Source organism: Dreissena polymorpha, chromosome 2 (assembly GCF_020536995.1).
Source record: "Dreissena polymorpha isolate Duluth1 chromosome 2, UMN_Dpol_1.0, whole genome shotgun sequence".
Lineage (NCBI taxonomy): Eukaryota > Metazoa > Mollusca > Bivalvia > Myida > Dreissenidae > Dreissena > Dreissena polymorpha.
Genome location: NC_068356.1, coordinates 11,247,916 through 11,264,772, shown reverse-complemented (window position 1 = coordinate 11,264,772; position 16,857 = coordinate 11,247,916). Strand labels below are relative to the sequence as shown.

Sequence of the window (16,857 nt, the reverse complement as noted above, 5' to 3'; positions counted from 1 at the left end):
AGTTTGGTGATGCCTTAGTAAAATACAGAAAGACCTATAATCTTTACTTCAAACTGCATTTACTTTGCTTGTAAAAATGTATTTATTTATTTCAGCTCCATGACTATGGAAGGTTTACACCAGTACCCGCCATAATCCGTCATCAGTGTGAACAAGTGCAACCGGAGCTGATTTCTGTGGTTACTCAAACCGACGATACGAGAGTTCCCAGAAGTATATCAACCCAGACTTCTACTGAAACGTCGACAGTTGGGATACAAGTGGATCGGCCTAGCTTCACCTTTGAGGATATAAGGGATGATGACGATAAGGTGTTGTTCTACACTGGTATCCCAACTGCTGGAACTTTTGAGTGTTTATTTGATGAGGTCAGTGTTGGAATGAAAGCAGGGTTAGCACGAAAAACCTGTCCCCGGAAAATAAAGTGTGTTTATAAACTGAAAATAGTCATGCTAATATAAACTGGAAAAGTGGCTCCTTAAAACTAGTACAAATTAAGTTTGATAAGAAGCTGAACAAGTGAACTTTGTGAGAAATTCAGTATACAATTTAACTAGAAGTGTTTGACCATTGCATGTATGTATAAGTAATATACTATGTAATTATGTGAATAATACTTAATTTCACATTTTACAGTCAGCTTTCATTTGTGAAAATAAAATTGTTACTGATTATTATTTTCTTGTCTCATATTCCATACAAACATTTTCAGGCAAAAAAAGAAAATTGTGTTTCTGCGTTTGTGTGTTTGTGCCAATATATTTATACATGTTTTCTTGCTTGAAAGCAGTTTTGTAAGACCAAACAAATTATAAGACTGAAATTCTGATAAATATTGTACTGGATTCAAGTTTACATACATTAATTGACACAGAGCGTTGAAAACACAGATTTCTTTTGTATACCTAAGTAAATGTTTGTCTTTAAGGTTTAGTACTGCTACTGAAGACTTAATCAACAGTTAATTTATAATTGGGAGCAATAAACCCGTCAAGAATTTTTATGCCCCCGAAGGAGGGCATATAGTGATCAGACTGTCTGTCGGTCTGTCCGTCCGTCACACTTTGCGTTTAGGTTTCGAAAAATCCTCATAACTGCTATGTCGCTTTGGATAGCAATTTCATATTTGGCATGCATGTGTATATGGACAAAGCTTTTCCATACGCACACAAATTTTGACCCCTGTGACCTTGACCTTAAACTAAGGGTCCGCGTTTAGGTTTCGAATATGCATTTAGGTTTCGAAAAAAGCTCATAACTTCTATGTCGCTATAGTGATCGGACTGTCTGTCGGTCTGTCCGTCACACTTTGCGTTTAGGTTTCGAAAAATGCTCATAACTTCTATGTCGCTTCAGATAGCATTTTCATATTTGGCATGCATGTGTATATGGTCAAGGCCTTTCCATATGCACACAAACTTTGACCCCTGTGACCTTGACCTTAAACTTAGGGTCCGTGTTTAGGTTTCGAAATATGCATTTAGGTTTGGGAAAATGCTCATAACTTCTATCAAGCGTATATAGGGGGCATAAGTCATCCTATGGTGACAGCTCTTGTTTAAAACCAAGATTTCTGATACAAGTAGCAACACCTGCAGAGTACTTGTCAGATGTAAAGCAGAAGTCATACCAGCAAAGCTTCCAAGGTGTCTATTAACTCAATGGGGTTCTGAAATGATCTATACTTGGACAAAAAGCATTGTGCACAGATTTTTAATAAGATGCAGCTGTTGATACCTCTGTGTTGATTTTCTTAATTTGGTTCATGCTTGCCACTCATTAATTTCATATCATTTTAACATTTTGAAACAGATTATTATCGTAAACCCTTCGGTTTTTCTCCAAACACAGGTAAGGTAATAAGTGATGGATAATAACATAGCAAAAGTTCTTTTTATGATTTATCATTTTAAGAGCAAATCAATTTAGCGGAATAACAATTGACAATCACGTTGTGATGGTATTAATGAACCGTACACAAATCGTTGAAAAGCATTCTACATGTACTACTGTAAAATTCATAATATGAACAGTTGATAAATATTTATACATTCATACACTTTTATGTACAATATTTATATGCTTTGTAGAGCTAAATGACTATTGAAACATAAAAAAGGAGGGACCTCAATGATGTCCTGTACTGTTGTTACTTAAATTATTTTCTGATCTGGCGTTAACTTTTGTTATTTAACCCTATTCCACTTGGAAGCACAGTGAAAACAGCATAAAACCAGAACAGCATGCTAGTAACTCGCAGTCTGTTCAGGTTTTATACTGTTTGCTGCTCATCAGTATTTAAGGGTTGGAAATGAAGCCTTTAAAACTTAAATTTAGTAATAAAGGTACTTTATTACATTTAACTTTTTAAGGAACTACAAAAGCTTGAAAATACATATTTAAGAAGTAAAGGGTTAATCTCTAGAGAAAAGTGAGACATCAAAATTATAAAAACATATTCTAGGAGCAAGGGTAAGCTTGCGAGAAATTCACAATTGTGATCTTAAATTCATATTTGTTACTATTCTTTAAAGATTGCACTCAATTTCTTTTAAATCTTTCAGTCTCTTGTTTCAGTAAAATTACTTCACCAAAATTGGATGCAGTTACACGTAATTTTCTTTCATCTTCCCAAAGTACGTTCTTTCCCTGACCTCTGGTTAATTTTTCAATACTTTGGCATTCAAGTTCATCCATTTGTAGCATATCCATCATTTTCGACATTTTATCCTTCACAGTTTCACTATTCAGATCTACGCTATCACTAAAGTTATATCCAATTTCTATAAACTTTGGTAATTTCACCTCTTCCTTCTCTTCTACAAAGTTCAAAAGCCATCCAGCTGTTGGGTTGCATATTTTCGAGTTTTGAACGGAAACTGTTCTCATTTACAGAAATCGCAAGAAGTTCTTTTCTGGTGTTATTTTCGACTGGCTCTAATTTTGACTCAAAGGTATGTTTCCGAAATGTAAATTCGCTAGACTTTTTAGGCGTTCGCTTTCTTTTCCGGGGATTATTAAATCTGTCCCACACGCATTTTTTTGAGGTTGATCTTAGAGTGCCGTCCTTCTTTTTAGCAGTGAGATCAGAAAGGGCATACATAAATGCACCAATATGGATACATGCTTCTCCGCTCCTGAAAATATATAAACATAATAATTAGACATACTTTCAAACTGCACTTTTTTTTTTGCTCGAGCATCTAAATTTTGATGAAAATTTCCCAGAAACTGGTCCATCCCGAGAATAGCTTGTGACCAGTATATAGATCTATGAAAATGATTGGTATAATGCCGATTCGGGGATCGTAACTACTAGTTCTTCTTGAATGCTCTGAGGGTTTATGAGTACATTCGTACACCTCACAACCCAGAGGGTAAATATAGCTGGGAGTTGGATTATTGCAACTAGGATTGTAACAGAGGCATGTCTCTTGATAAATTATTTATAACCTCGTTTCAATATTGCAAGAACTTATATGAAAAACTGTGTACACTCACCCGGCTGTGCAATTACATTCCGCTGAATGAACCTGTCCAGTGACCTTTGACAGACAGAGCCACACACTGTGATCTGGGTTTTCTTTCACATTTGCACTCGGTAGTGATGGTAATACTTTGCATTTAACAAAACAATGTTCCCATTTGTCACTTATGTCATGGTACAAAATACTGTGTTTATGTCTGTAAACATAATACAATTTTTTGATCTCAATTGTTTTTGTGTGTTCATTTTCAGCACAAAATAATTGTAGATGTCACTATCTATTAATGTAGGAAAGTCCATTAAGTCACTACTCAACGTTTTTAATACATCTGGATGTGGCAGCTTTTCACCGAGTGGCGTAAAAAGTTTTTCTGTTTTCCTTTTTTCATAATTTACTTCCGCATTCCTGTGCAGCTGTCGATCATTTAATCCTAGCTTTTGTACGCCTTTTGTCCTCAAGACAAGTTCATTCTTATTCCCTGACACATAATGATTATGAAATCGTAAATAATCCTTCAATTGTGCAACACTTAATTTGTCAATTTCGATGTCAGACAGATAACGATCGTTTTCTTTCTCATTCGACGCCATTGTTACTGGAAATCAATACTACCCAGCGATTCAATCGCACATTCTCGGCCCTTTCCGTCAAACATCGGATAAGTATTATGATAATCTGCGAGGGGTACCGAATGCCAGCGATTGAGAACCTCCAATTCCGGAGAATACTCAGGGGAGATATGCGACTTTCCGAAAAGGGCTCAGTGGCCTCCCTTATTCTAGAAGATGCCCAAGGGAAGTAACTGCCGTGAGGAGTTTGATCTAAAGTTTGCGAATGGGAGATATAGGCCCGACAATTCGAGTAAAATTACATACGCAAATTTGAATTAAAAAATAGTCATGAGGATGTTAAGCAGCCTTTTATTAAGTGGGTCTTCAACTGTCGGGTCCAAGTGCCCGATAATCGACTTTGGGACCCGACAATCGACTAAAGACCCAACAATACGGCGGTAAAATGGACGTTTGACCCACCATTTTACCCAATCTGAAACTATACATATATATATGTATATACTTTGGTTTTATATAAGAATATTTCTTTTCTAGGCTAATGATTTTAAAACACAACAAGAACATATATGCGTAAGTAGTATTAGATAGTATCTTTCATCGATTAAATTGTTATATGAATGTAAGCATGATGTGGTAAACGAAATGTGTTTTCTTCCGTCTAGCTGTCAGTTAACCACATGCACAGCTAGCCCTGTTGGTAAGAACAGTGGTCAGTAATCAGCTCGTATGCACGAAATCGATGAAACTCCAGATAGATTGTCTATCTAATGTCTTGAACAGCTAAGTGTGAAATTTGTCGCGTCTTTAAATAGATTTTGGTTTGTAATTAATTCTGAGCTAAGTGAGAGGTGCATATAATCGGGTTTATACCCACATGCGTTATATTGACCGTTTCAAGGCGGTGATCCCAACTTAAATTGTATACTTATTGTGTCTAGGGTAGCTGTCAACAGTTGGTTATGACCTAGATTTCTTTCGAAAACGGAATGCAGAAGACTCAGCGACAGCCGAGAAAATTTTATAAAGTGTCATTGTTAAGATAATGTATAAATTCATGTTTAATGCATACCAATAACTATTTGATTAGTTTAGAGTTAAAATTAAACACGAGTCTTTACATCCTTTAATTTAAATAAATGGAGACTTCTAATCGACAGAAATAAATAAATAAATACATATAAATAAAATAAATAAATAAATAAAAATAGAAATAAATAAATAAATAAATATATATATATATTCGAACTTACTAAAAAATGCACGTCCTTTTATTTATCGAAAGTTAGTCGTATTGCTTTATTCAAATTAGACATTCAACATTGTATCGCTTAAAAGAGCGATTGTACTAGGATTCTCAAATATTTGATAATCCATTCCTAAACGCCGCAAGTGAAATGTCGCAAGGAACGTTAATCAATACTATTTTTAACATCATCTAATAAACGCATAAACTAAAGCATAGGTTTATGGTTGTTCCTGGTCCGTCCATTTGTCCGTGTGTGCGTGTGCGTCCTTATATGGATCTTGTGTTAACACCAAAAGAACGTACGCTATATTGATGAAACTTGGTATGTGGATAGAGGATCTTATAAGGAATTTGCATCAAATTTCAGTTTTGCCGTCAGAAAAATTTGTGTTTGAAATGGCTTAAAAATAATAGAAAACTATAATTTGCATGCTGCGACATTTCAATTATGACTCAAGGTTGATAAAACGCGGTAAGAGAGCCATTAAGGGAAAATTAATTATATTTCTGTTCTTTTTTGACGAAAAGGTGTTGCTATGGTAACTGGAGATATGTTAATATAAATAATTGAAGACGTATTTCTTCATCCGACGATAACATAAAAAGTATTTCAGCAAGGTTTACGAACCCCCGTAAGTGGCTAGAAAGACGTATCTTTTTTTCATTTTTATAGAAAGACGTATCATGTGAACAAGAGATGTGTTTGTCAGAAACACTATGCCCCCTACTGCGCCGCTTTGATTTTTTATTTATCATTGGGCAGGTATATATAATTATCTCCCATTGAAGCTTATTACTTCTATTGGATTTGTATTTTCGACCTTTGACCTTGAAGGATGACCTTGACCTTTCACCACTCAAAATGTGCAGCTCCATGAGATACATATGTATGCCAAATATAAAGGTGCTGAAGCGACATTGAAGTTATGAGCATATTTCGGAACCTTAACGCGAAACCTTAACGCGGAAAGACAGACTATATGCCCTCCTTCAGTGGCATAAAATATCAACATTCATGTTTCAAATCTGTTTTATATTGTAGAATAATATTGAATAAGCAAATGCCACACGTATCGTTGTAAAACCACCCAATAAACAACACAAATTAATATTCATTTATCCATTTCATATTATTATAATACATATCAATAACATATATCTCTGTTTAGATTCTTTTATTTATTCAAATGGTTCTATAACTAAAATCAGTTGAAAATATGTTCTTAAATCAAACTATTGACTTGATCAAGTCTACACGTACAGATATCAAAAGAAACAACACTCAACCGCTCTTAAACAATACTCGATATCGGTTCCATTAACTGTTATCCTTTAAAAATGACAAGTTCATTTAAAAAGGCGCATTATTGCGATGTTGCTAGTTTGCGGAAGATAAAGTTGAAATGTTTCATCGAACAATTACTATATAGATCATGATTCATCAAAGTATTAAAAAAACAGCAATGATGAACAATGGAACAACACACGTTGTAAACATGAGTTAATGGATCATTTACAGAAACTTTTAGTCGCAGCTTTAGTTGTGGCAGATATGCACCTTTGCTGCATTTCGATGAACAAGTGGGCACTTATCGTGTTTTTGTCTAGTTCAATTCATAAACGCATGTAGATTTGGTTTAAATATACTTTTATTGGATTTTTATGAACAAAGCGATCAATCTACGTGTTGGTCAAATAATCTTAAGTGTAATATTTTTTTTCTCAAAAATCTTCATTTTTATTGACATAAAGCGTATCATCTGTGTTTATTAAGACGTTTTCATTCATATTTCTTTTCTATCAAAATGAGTTTGCAACGCCTAAATAATCCACCAAAAACAACCATCAGTAACATATCTTTGCATATCTGACTTTGCGAAACGCGGGCAAAAAAATGTACCAATACATAAGCATATGAATCATTTATCAAATGTTGAAGGCTTTTGCGATTGAGTTTCATAACGTAGTATTAGTTAATTTGCTAAATATTCGACCTTGATGTAGAGTCGTTAACATTAAAAGATACGGTTGTATAGGTAGTACAGTTCTTCTTGACTAATACATCAACTAACTGTCATTTACATTACAGGATGCTGTACAAAGCTCAGCATGAGTGTGTGCATACATGGTATATAATGACAACTCCAGCATGATCTTTCTCTCGTGTTATCATTTTGTCGATCTGCGTACAGTAATGCGATGAACACAAGGTTTGATATTATCGGGGTTTGTTATTTTACAACAAACGACATATGTTTTTTACACCTTCCCGCAAACAGTTGTTGTAGGTGTATTTAAGCTTCCTAATATGAAGAATATTAGGAGTTTAATAACAGCATGTTCAAAATAAAATATGAACGCTAATACATAAGAGTACATGTGAATGCATTTATGATCAATTTATTGTCCGGTTGGCATTAAGCGACCTAGCGATCGGGAGGTCACTACTTCGATCCTCACTGTGGGAGCGTTCTTTCGATTTCCCGCATAGACACCAAGTACTGGTTCTTGTCCAAGTAAACGGACTCGAGAGCGTTTCAAATAAGCCTTAGGCTTTCTTTGCAATCGAGCTTAAATGCAGATGATGATCGTTAAGTCTGCGTTGTCCTTTTCAACAATGCCTAGCTGGCCATTTCTTGTAGCTCATCACAGTGATACTGACGCTTGTTTGAAATGTGCATGTTAATTAGGACGCAAGCTGCTGGCGTAAGGGATGCCTTGTGATTGTTCCGTCGGTCTCTTTCCAGCAAGGCTCTCGTAGAAACCCGTTTTATTTCTGAAAACCAACAAAAAACAACAACAACAACAACAACAGCATTTAACAAAAGTTAGTATTTTTTAAATGACTCGCTTCAATTACACCCATTAGGTTGAAAATGCTTTAGGATGCTTTTGAAACAAGCGGATTATGTTAAAAAACGCAACACCACGGTACATGTTACTGGAGGCGTGTATCGGAAAAAATTATGTTAGAGTGTAAATAGTTTTTTTTAAAGGATTTCAACCATTTATAATTGTTACCAGATAAATACCTCCACTAACAGAAAGAATATGCATCATTTAAAAGCCTGAATATATTTGGTAGAAACCTTTCCATGTAAACATAAAAATATTGAATTATGCAGGTTATTTAATGGGGTGTGATCGTGTAGATATCCGCAACTTGAAATAAATGGACCTAAACGTTTAAAACTTTATAAGTACATACGAATTCGCATCAGAAACCGCTCCGGCGCCTGTAAATATAAAAACAAAATAATCAGTGAAACAAATTCGACAGGACAGGCTTGTATGTAAATAAATCAGATTTAATAAGTCTGGACTAAAGGTTGTTAACTTAAAGCTATGAACATATTTATTGAAGTCCAGATGGCTAGTGTATCACATTCGCGTGCATTAGGAACACTATAGCAAAGTCGTACTCATTGTGTATACTTATTTTCTGAACACAAGTACAGTACACATTTTATTATCTTAGGTTATTTGCATAAAATATTCCATATGGTCCAGATGATGTACATTTCAACTGCAAGTCAATGTCACTTGGCGATTGTTTGTTTTCTTCTACAACATCAGACACTACCGCATTTGTGTTCTCGTTTGTGTGGTAGGTATCATGAACTGGTGCAACGATAGAAACAAACGCATCTGTTTGTCCAAATTATATTATATAAATGATAATAAATTTCACATGGTAATGTTAAACACTATAAAACAAATTCACGTCTTCCAACTTGTAAATAAACTATTGGGGGTTAACCAAAGAAAACATTATTACAAGTTATTCAGGTATTGAACAAATTGATTAAGTTTGACAAATGTATATTCGATATAAGCGGATTTTAGTTAATGTAATTTAATTGGTATAACTATATGAACATTATATACATACAAATTGTTTAAGCTACCTTGCAACTAAAAAACTGATACTCAACTTTAATTAATATATCCGTTGGAACACGTGTTAGTGTACTGATATTTTCAGATAATGATTAGATCTGAATATATATACAAATCTCATTCAATCTAAAACATAAACGTGCACTTACCTGATAAACGAGTGTATTTCCTGTAGAGATATATCACCAGCGATGCTGCAATAATGACCACAGACACTGCTGAAGAACTTAGTATCAGTATAAACTTTTTATAGAAGGTATCTGAAAGTATTGACACGCAGCGTATGATATCAAGTAGTTTTTTATGTTTGAAAATATGATTTCATGACGAAATGTGTGTTTCTTATAACAATATACCACCGATGAATGTGAGCCATGAAATAAATTGCATCTAACATGTTTGATGTTGATTTAAATATTGTTCAGGTATACGAAACTTTACAGATCACCGCTTCAATTTTTTAATAAAACATATAACTCACCTACGATAGCAGAAAAATTCGAAAAATGAAACCTATACTACAATCGAATAAATGACAAACTATTTCTCACCATGTCAACCAGCAGCATTTATATCAACATGGTGAACGCTTCTGTTAAAGTCTGCGTGTGTTTTGTCCAAAATGTTATCTGACATTGTTTTTGTCTCGATTGTATCTGCATTATTGTCTATTAAAGAAATGATTGAATTATATGTTCTCGCGATCAGACAAAACTTAAGTAACAAGCAAGTAATTATACTTTGAAATAATTGATAGGTATACACCTAGTGTTGGTCCTGCGGGCTTAATTATATTCAATGTAAGTAGCCGAATGGCTTTATTTTTACACCGCTGTATTACTTGAGATCGTGTTATGTCTCCGCTTCTTATTTCGTTTATTTATTTTATTTTTATTTCTATTTATATAACATGCACATTTTCACATAGAAATGTATTGAAGTTAGAGAAATATGGGCTTAAATTGTTTGTTTATGCATTTTGAAATACCCATTTTTAAATTTTGATACAAAAAATGTTTTATATAAAATATAACAAACAACATTGCGAGAAAAAAAAGTATTATAATAGTTAACTTTTGCACAAGGTGGCATATAACTGACATTTACATAATAGTTATCAGTCGAGCTCTAAATGAGGATTCCTTTTAATGTGACAATGTTAATATGTCTTACTTGCAGCATGTGATAGCATTTCTACCGTCGCGGTAACTGTGCTTGTTTTGTTGTCAAAAATAGTAGTCATCTCCTCTTTTGCGATTTGTTTTGTAAGTGCTGTCGTTGTACACTCATGGCTATCTACGTTGCAAACAGTTAAAAAGTCACTATGCAGATACATTTCGTCCCATAATTCATATTGTTCATTATATTCAATTAATACGCATGTTTTAGAATAATGGTACATTGGGTTTAATAAAAAGAACCAAGCTTTAAGAAATAAGTTTCAACGCGAACGATATATTTTATCTTGTATGTATCTCGTACGAAGGTTAAACCTTATTAAACAGAAAGCATCAAGATACTAGGACTCATAATATTAATGGCTTGATTAAATATAAACATAAGGCATAATTATTATATTGTACATTCAAAATCAAAGTTTAATACAAAATCACCGACAGATTTAAGGATTCTCAGACATTCCATGTTTTAAACCATCGATCTTTCCCCCTTTTTAACAACCATTTAATAACAAAAATCACTCTTGTGAACATACATTTTGATTAAGCAAGTTTTATTTGGTATAAATGATGAGGTTTAACAATCAGAAAATAAAATATAAGCATAAAAGTGCTGTAATTCCCCTACAGAAAAACAGATAAAAAAACACACACAATATCTTCTCATAAGTCATTTAAAAAATAAGTTGTTCAGAACAATACAGCTTCATCTGCAACGGAACCCACGTTTTCACACAAAAATGCTGCAGTTGCGAATATTTATAATGAATACTGTCATGAAATGTGTAGTTTTTATACACAAGTATCCTACACAAATCACTAGTACGAATGGCACATAGTAAAGCATTTGTTAGACAAAAGCAAGCGGACCCGAAATATTTCATTTTACTCAGTTCATATTGCGTACCTAAGCATTGATATTAAAACACCATATCAAATAGTTGATATATTGAAACGTATCTTTAAATATGTGACATTGATTTTTAGTTCATATTTAACTCAAATCGTTACAAACAATGTTTAAATCGTACCTGATAGATCAGGAAGGATTTTTTTACAAAACACTTGGGATTTCAAATATGATTTCTTAAATATACAAAACAGGGTAAATAAATGGACTTGTTCACAATTTAAAGCTTTTTTACAAGTTATTTAAAGTATTTCAATAACACTATGATATTTGGAATAGACACGGACATGTTTAATGACAAAAAACTTGATTGAAAAGTTTCGCAAGTCGCGAGAATTGATCCCGTGACTTTTCGATGTAAAAGCCTATGCTAAACCTCTACAAAACAGTGATTGAATTTTGTTTGGTGCTTATTGTTCCAGCGTTCATTGTTTAGACTAACGTTTGCGACGTATCTGTTAGAAAGAAAACTCACGCACAATACTTAATATGCTTGTTTGACAACGCACACAATTGACATGCAGATTTTGTCCCTAAAGTGCTGTTTAAATATTAAGTACTAATTACACAGGCTTCAATAAATGGGACATAGAGACAGCTGAATACATAAGGCTTTCGTCGGTAATTAAAATTAAGGACATGCAATTTATAATCTTTGATGTATACTTACCTTGATTATTCAAAGTCACAACATTGCTTGAATGCCCCCGAGACTCTGGTAAGAATGTCAATAGACTGATCCCGGAAAAGCAAAAGTTTAGAAAACCCCCACTAATCATCCCGGTAAAAACAACGCTGGTCAGTTATATCAACCAATGATAGCTTAGTTAAAATCATAACGGTTGATACAGTATGTGATTTTGAAAGGATTATAAATGGGTCAGCTTTATTTGTACCAGCAGATTAGTGTTTTTTTTCCAAAAATCAGTTTTTCCGGGATACATATATTTCGAACAGAACAATTGATCGCCAAAATTAACTGTATTGGCGTCAGATATAATGCATGTTACACCTGTTCCATTTATGCACTCGCATTGCGATGCTGTTATAGTTGATAGAAAAGTTATTCTGCATGCTGATTCATTGAAAACTACTCTTGCTATACGTAGCACACCCTTTGCTTGGCTTTGTATGGCAAATACCGAGATGCCGTAAGGCGTATCACTAGAAGTGCAGGAAACGTCCACGGTTGATGTACACGGCACGTTTACAATAAAATGCTGTTTTGAAAACACTGCAATGTAATTACATGTATATATAAATACTGTCAAGAACATACACTGCTAGGTTTTTCTAATTAAATAGCATAATTTCTTTGTGATTTTAAACAAACAAAAGTCATTGACCCATGCATTTATCCGGTTATATTAGTAGAAGCAATAATGAAACTCTAATGTAAAGTTGTATGCATGTCTTGTCAATCACTATTGATCATAGTAAATCACCAAAGGCGCAAATAAAAATAGTGAATAATGTTAACAATACAGTTAATAATCCCATATGCTTTCACTAAATACTGACAGAGTATTATTCATATGCAATTCTTGGCAAACGTTAAATTTTCAGCCATTTGATTTTCCAGGCTAACTATCTTATCCACTTATGTTGACAATTGGTAATAAATTGAGCAAACATCAATTTATTACTATCCTTTTCATTATCGTTTCACCCTTTCATCGTTTATCTACGACTACGTTACATTTTGATGAGCTTGTATCAATGCATTCATCTTGTTCGCAAGAAATGTTTGATTGTTTTCATTCAAATTATGCCTCGTTACTGCTTGGGTAATGTCATCTAAAATATGACGGTCCTATTCATGATGCCTATTGTAAGGGCCGGTTATTTTCCCACCAGCCAATGAAATTAATTTTCATTAAAAATGGCTCTGGTGTGTGTTCATAATATAATATAATTGATCCGCTTAAAAGAGAAAATAATTTTGACATATTACTCCTTAAAAAATGTAATAAATAAGCCAAAGCATTAAACAACAATATAATATTTTCTTGCATGGTAACACCGTGATTTATTTGTAAATGGAGACAAATTACACATTTTCAATCGAGCAAGCGATCGTACAAATATGAATTTTCTGCCTTAAACGATGAAAAAGTTCTTGGAATGATTGGTTTTAAATTGCATAAAGCTACTTTGGTTTATGCGTCAAAATAAATAAATAAATCTTACTTGAAATAAGACTGACATGCACAGCCATAAATCCGAATAGTATTTTCAAATCCATTATCGATTGTCAGATCAACACACGCCCGACTTTTTTTCTGTCACGATTCGCCCTTTCGTTTGGAATTGTTATGGTAACTGAGATTTCTACAATCGTATGTAATTATTTGCCACAAAAGATAGATCAGGGCAGTTAATGATGAATAATGGGCGTAAAATGGAAATTGTCGGCTTGATCTTGATTTATTGTCCGTGAAGTAATAGTAGTGGAAGAAGAAGAAGTAGTACGAGCAATAGTAGAAGAAGTAGGAGCATCATTATCTTTTTGTCCGGACCATTGTTTTTACTGTTCTTGTGAAGAGCATAACATGAAAGTGTCATTTTCTTGTGTAAAGCTTAAATAAAATACGATTTAAGGGATGGTATTGATAGTTCATATAATCATAATAGGGTTTGAAAAAGCGCATAATAAAAGGGACACATCTTTTATGCTTATTTCTATCCGGGTTATTTTTCTCAACATGTCTTTTTGCCGGGCATTACTTCATCTGTTTGTTTTAGGAATCTATATTTATGATTCACATTACATATATTTGTATTAAAGAGGCCCTTAAGAGGAATGCTAATACAAGAGCCATAACTATCTTAATTTATTATTGATTTATTATTTGCTTTTACTTAATGATTTATGAGTGCTAACATCTGAGCGAATGTTGTAAGTCAGTTGACATTTATAGTATTACAGTTGGAATAATCCAAACATTAAAACTGCTGAAACGAATATGCATGTTACAAAAACCAGCAAAATACTAAAACACAATAAAATTAGAATTCATAAAAAAGACAATGTATATGGTGTTGCCGGCCTTCCACTTATCTTGGATTAGTGGACAACAGATCATTACCTTGGTCAACAGCGATCCTAACAGACGTTTATAAACAATTTCATACACGTTAAGGATACAGTTGTATATAGGCTTAGTCGACCTTTATTATTGTATAACTGTTTTTCATCTATAATCATAACAGATCATACTATAAAACAAAGGATGAGCTCATTATAGTATTATTAACTACTAAATAGTGAATACTTTAGCTGGCATTATCAGAAGGCAACAGCAGTCATGAGAAAATGTGGCATGAAAATATTTCAAAAACATCGATCTGGCGTTAATTTGAAAATGATTTGAAAAATAAAAGTGTGCATGTTGAAAGGCATACACTTTTAAATTCTCGAAAAGTAGTTTTATATAATACTAAACCCCTAACTTAACTTGTATAAAACTACTTTGTTGAAGTAAACGGTGCCCAGTTCGTAATAAGTCTGCAGCTCCCAAGCATGAAAGTCTAGACGGGTTTAAATTCTTGCAGGTTATTATATGGGCTCCATTTTGGCTTCAAAAATAGAACCCTTATCCGGAAGTGCAACTCAATAGTTTGGTCCCATATGTGTCGCATAAGTGTGGGTCCCATGAGACGCACATGGGCTAACAACTGGACCATTATGGGCAAATACAGATGGGACGTTCGTGAGATACTAATAAGAATCCGATGTGTCGGAAGTGGAACCCGATTTCTTACGGGTCTAAACGTTGTTAGAACCATAGTCCAACATGGGAAAAACGTGAACTTAACACTGATAAATTGTGACCAAACACAGAATGGACCGTCTTATGATACTAGTATTGTTTCCATTGCCGAATGTTGCACACGATTTTTCTAGTGTTCTGTGCGGGTTAAACATGGGTCCAACATGGAAATACATGGACTCAACTATCGTTCATGATAGGCAAACAAAGTCATAATGGAAAACCTATTTGGATCCCATCGCCGGTAGTAAAATGAGTCCACGTCTGATTACATCATTGGTCGAACATAAGTCACACGGAATCAAAATTGGACAAATATGGGTGAACAGAGATGGGAATTGCAATGGACACTGATATGGGTCCCGTCATCGAAGATACACTTGGATTTGTGTAAAAGACCCAAACGGATTACAATATTGCTCTAACATTTGCCAATTTTCGGCTCAACATGGGCACAGTATTGGCGAACATAAATGGGACCTTCACTTGATATCAATATGAGCTACATCAAAGCCTTTGGATTTTGCATCGGTATGAGACGATAACATATGGAACACGGTCGAACGTGGAGAAAATAAAGGTTCAATTCATGGACCCAAATAGAAAAGAATATAAGAGACCGTTTATTGTTGCTGAATGCATCTTTATCATACCACCCGTGTAATGCACCAACTTAATGAAAGTATTTTTTTTTTAATTCAGAATGCAATTTTACGTGTTTCACAGTACCATACAAAATATTATTCCTTTTTAATAATAATTAATTTTCATTAAAACAAAAATATTTTATGTCTCTTGAGAGTGAGATTTCATTAATTTAAGCATATCATAAATGTTTTACTTATAATGTGAACAATATGAATAACTTAAAGATAAATATGTCTTTAAAAATCTTTTACATTTGCCATGTGAACAATGGAATGAAACAGTATAAGTACTACAAAATAAATCGGGAAAAATCAGAAATTACTAAAGAAATACATCTTCAACAAAAAATAACTTAAAAGATGATTAATTGGATTTTACTATATTTGTTAATAGTATTTCCAAACGGTATAGTAATACAAAATAATATGTTGAAGAGGTATTTGACATTTTCAAGTCAATTTTTTTTTTTTTAGTAGTTTTGGAGTTGTTGACTTTTGATTTTGAAAGATAATATGTAATTTTTGGCATAATATCATCAGTACAACAATAGAGAAAATATTGCACTTACTTGATGAATTGATACAGTTACGTATAAGCATCTGCAGAAAACAAAGGTAATTAGAATCGGAACGAATTCTTAATGATTACAACTAAATGGTACCAACAAAGTTTTAAACGTTTGGTATTCAATATCACGGGACTATTCAAAATTTTATTTACCTTAACAATAAGAAAACATTACAAAAATGTAACATACATTATTAAGTTAAAAAAAGAACAGTAACATCCATTCAACTAATTGTGGTTATTACTAATTAATTTAACTTATATTAATTTTTTGCTCCTGTAATAAAATATAAATTTTAAATTTGTAGCTTTATAATATGCATGTGGACTAAACATTCTTAATAGTTACTGTCGGCATTAAAATAGTTATTGCAATTAGTGTTGGGGTAAAAATCATATTATAATACAATGACTGATATTTAGCGTCCCGGCATGATACTACATACATATTTTAACGCATATAAATCTAGCAAAACATTCATTACGTATACACTATGTGAAACTTGCTTAATTATAAGTTTTTAAAACAACAACAAAAAACTCACACTAGTTAGTCAAAACGACAATAGAGTTGT

General features: G+C 33.3%; 1 long non-coding RNA gene across 1 annotated transcript; it reads right to left on the bottom strand.

The window, feature by feature from the left end:
* Nucleotides 1-1,888: 1,888 nt before the first annotated feature.
* On the bottom strand, nucleotides 1,889-4,526 carry LOC127865856 (uncharacterized). The gene is made up of 2 exons (XR_008042790.1): nucleotides 3,502-4,526; nucleotides 1,889-3,137 (listed from the first exon to the last, which is right to left on the bottom strand). It is a non-coding gene; the product is annotated as an uncharacterized LOC127865856 (long non-coding RNA).
* Between the last annotated feature and the right edge of the window lie 12,331 nt (nucleotides 4,527-16,857).